This window comes from Pteropus alecto, unplaced genomic scaffold (assembly GCF_000325575.1).
Source record: "Pteropus alecto unplaced genomic scaffold, ASM32557v1 scaffold76, whole genome shotgun sequence".
In the NCBI taxonomy this organism is placed as follows: Eukaryota; Metazoa; Chordata; class Mammalia; order Chiroptera; family Pteropodidae; genus Pteropus; species Pteropus alecto.
In genome coordinates this window covers 27,253,282-27,257,060 of record NW_006443138.1, presented here as the reverse complement: position 1 = coordinate 27,257,060, position 3,779 = coordinate 27,253,282, and positions in this window count along the sequence as shown.

Genomic DNA, 3,779 nt, shown 5'->3' with positions numbered 1-3,779 from the left:
ACCAATTTTCCTTATTAGAAAAAAAAAAACCACTAATGTTTTAATGTTAAAACATACATATATATTATGGAGTAGAAAGCAATATTCACATGCATGAGAAGGCAATATTCACGTACTGTTTCAAACAGTTTCTTGTTGGCAGCTACCTGCTTCCAGCTGGGGGAGGGGAGGCATGTACTCTCTGCCATCATGAGAGAGAAGCTCGAGATGCCATGTTTATGTCTAGAACAGTCAGGAGACTGAGGGGCCGATTCATCTAACTAGCTGAGGGATATTTAGAAAGTCACATCCCATTTTGGGACCTCGGTTTCACATCAAAAAGATGAAATAATTGGACAGGGTGACCTCCAAGGTCGATGCCAGATCTCACGGTCCAGGATTTAGTGTCACGAAGAGACAAATCAAATGTTGGGCTCAGATATGTCAGTGCCAAGATGCCTAGAGATATAGGGGGCAAAAGATAAACTCCCTGCCTTTGAGAAACTTCATTTACTGGAGAGTACTAAAAAGAGAGCCATGTGTAAGACTTGACAAAGATATAAAGTAAATATGCAAACCATTTGAAGAATGCAAGGAACGAGAAGCAGATGAGAATAATGAATGATTAGATCGCTGGTCCAGATCACCTTGCTTTGACTCACCTGTGGAACTAAAGAGACAAGGAGTCTCTTACACTGCCAACCCCCAGGTCCTCTGTGCAGGTCCCCCTTGCACAAAGGCAGTCCTTATCGATCTTGTGGATGGCCTCATCCCAGATTAGGAAACTCTCAGAAGAGAAAAGGGATCTTAGTAATCATCTACCAAACTCCCCCAAGTACATTTAGTATTTGGGATGATGCTTATCTCATGTTTATAATATTTTTATTTGATAGAATATTCTTAATATTATCCCCAATCCTAAGTAATCCTAAAACTGGAACAAGAATGCATATATCCTTCTCTTCAAAGCCCAGTGCTTAAATATGGAATGATTTTAAGTAAAGTCTTGTTATTAGCATGGAACTGAAAAAGATCTGCCAGCAACAACTTCTCAAAAATCATTGCCCTGAAAAATATTAAGTTCTTACCCTCTACCGTAGAGTAATTGTGCATTTTCCTATCTCACCCTTTCATTTCAGATCTAGTCTCACTCCCTGAGGCTATTTCTGAGCATTTCCACAGGTCTCCAGTCAAATGCCTTTGCATGTCTTAACCTGCCATGTGTTCCGAAAAGAAGTGAAACTAAAAGAAAATAGAAAGGAAAAATCACTGTGATCCCTCCTATTTAATTCATTTATTTTAGTTTGTCCTAGAGGATTTCATTTTATTAATAGAAGAAGATTTCTGCCTCAGCCTGTTGGATTAATGCTTAATCTGAGAACTAAACTAAAAATTGATATCTGTGGTTAGGATATTGGGAAAGGCCATTCTGGATGATACAGAGATATTAAATGTTTGCTCCTCTCCCCCTTCCCGCCAAGGTTTCTTCCAATCCAAATATTCTGGGATGCAGAAAGGACTGACTGATGGTCCCTCACAGATTGTACAAAACTGGGTTTTTCTCTCTGGCTGTAAAATGTGCTCACTTCATCACTAGATGGCGCTGGCACACAGGCAAGAACAGCTCTGATTAAAAAAGAAAAACAAGATTTGAGCGCAAACTTTCTAATAAGCCAGAGAATTCCTTTGTTTCTGCATGGGCAAGATCAGCTTTTGTCAAGCACACTTCAAAATAGCTTTCTGGAGTAGCAATAATCTAATTGCACCGTTTTACCCTAACTCAACCAAACGGTCAAGACTGAATGAAAGCAGTATAATATGTACTTAGGAGTAAAGGTATTTATAAAGAACTATAAATCTCTTAATTCTGTGGTGTCAAAAGACAGCGTTAAGTGGCCAGGAGACTTAACTGTGTACTATAACCAAAGGTGATAAGTTTTATCTTCTTATTCTGATATGGATGGGTCTTTGCCAATTAGATCGTGCATATGTAAATTCAGGTAGCTTCAAATTAAATTAGGAATTAAAGTAGGAACTCCCCTACTTCCTAACAAACTATATTGTTGTAACATATTTGGATCTGTGTAAGGATTATTTGATATTATTTGATGAAAATTCACTAGAACCATTAACCAAGTTCTGATAAACTAACATCTAAGTTTGAGTTTTAGAATTTTGGATTTGGGAAGGAGCTTACGTGGCCTCTGTTTTCCTCTCGGCTCCCATCGTCCTCATAATAAGGGCTCAGCCAGGCTATTTAAACTCTTGTAGCAATAGCAAACTGAACGCTCAGAGAAGCAGCCCATTATATTTCTAGACAGTTCCAATAGTTAGAAAGTTCTTCCCTAAATAGAGCCAAAGTGTGGCTCTTTATAACTTCCACCCACATATTCCGTTCTCTTTTTAGAGGAAAACCGCCTTTTTTATCTGACTGCTCCTTAAATATATGATGGTTTAGGCCTGCTCAGCAGTTTTTTTTTAATCCATTTTTCATATAACATGGTTTCTGGCTCTATCTTGTTAACTTTCTCTGATTTATCTTAAAATGTGTTTTGATCACACAGCCAGCAGTTTGCTGTCTTGATTTAACACTGTACATCTATGAATAGAGACAAAATTTAATTAAGTCTCTTCATTGTTTTCTCTTTGGAGCCTGTGGTCAACTAAAACTCCTAGATCATTTATGTGGATATGGTAGATCAGATCAGCCCAATACCTGATTATGCAATAGAATTATAATGCACGTGTTAAGCCCTATGATATCATATGGATTTAAGCTCATAGCTGTGTGTCAAAATTACTTAGAATTGTTTAGTTCAGACTCTGGTGCTAGATGTACCTGGATTTAGAATTTTGTTCCTCTACCTCTCCATGAGCAGCATCATCTTGAGCTGTATCAAATGACTTGATCGCTTAAAGCATGTTTCCTCATTTCTAAAATAAAGATAATATTACTACCTGCCTCACAGGGTGGTACAGTTTAAATGTGAAAATGTTGTGTATTTGACACAGTCATAGCACATTGCAAGTACTCAGTGTTTGTCATTACTAGTAGTAATATCCTATCACCCTTCATATTAGCTATCCTTCCTTCTGTGTGTCATATGAAAATCTGATAAGCATCTCCTTAAAGACACAGACAAAAGCACTATCAGAGAAGTATAAAAGAGATCTCCATAGTTTCTCTTCAGTCTGATATATGCACTAATGAACACGCTGTAGGTATAGTTCTTGCCCCAGCCAGAGTTGCGCCCACTGGCTGGCCAGCGGCCAGTTCCTGTCTTACCCATGAGGTGATTATGATGGGTCTTGTCAAATGCCATGCTGAAAACAAGTGTGGTTCTGATGACTCTTCTTTCGACCAGTCTAATATCCCTATCAAAAAAGGAATAAATGAAGACATGTTTTGTTTCCTGAGATTTCGGGTTGGCTCTGAGTGATCTCTGCTTTTCTAAAGACTGACAAAGAGTCTACTTAATAATCTGTTCAGTTGATGGGTTAAAGTGGTGAAATTGTGGGTTATTTCCCCCTTCGTTTCTATTATTATAATAATGTTTGTAGAGTAAATAGCTTTTTAAAATTCTGTTCTAGAATTCTGCCAGGGATAATTGTCAAGCTGACTGGCTTATAGTTTTTATAATATGCCCTTTTCCCCTCTTTTGAGAATTGGACAACTTTGTTCCTCTCTTGTCTGTTAACAGTTCTCCTATTCTCCATGCTTTTTCAAAGATTATTGACAACAGTTCTGGGAGTTCTTTGAGCAACCTGGGATGTGTTTTTTTTAGGTCTGGATTTGAATT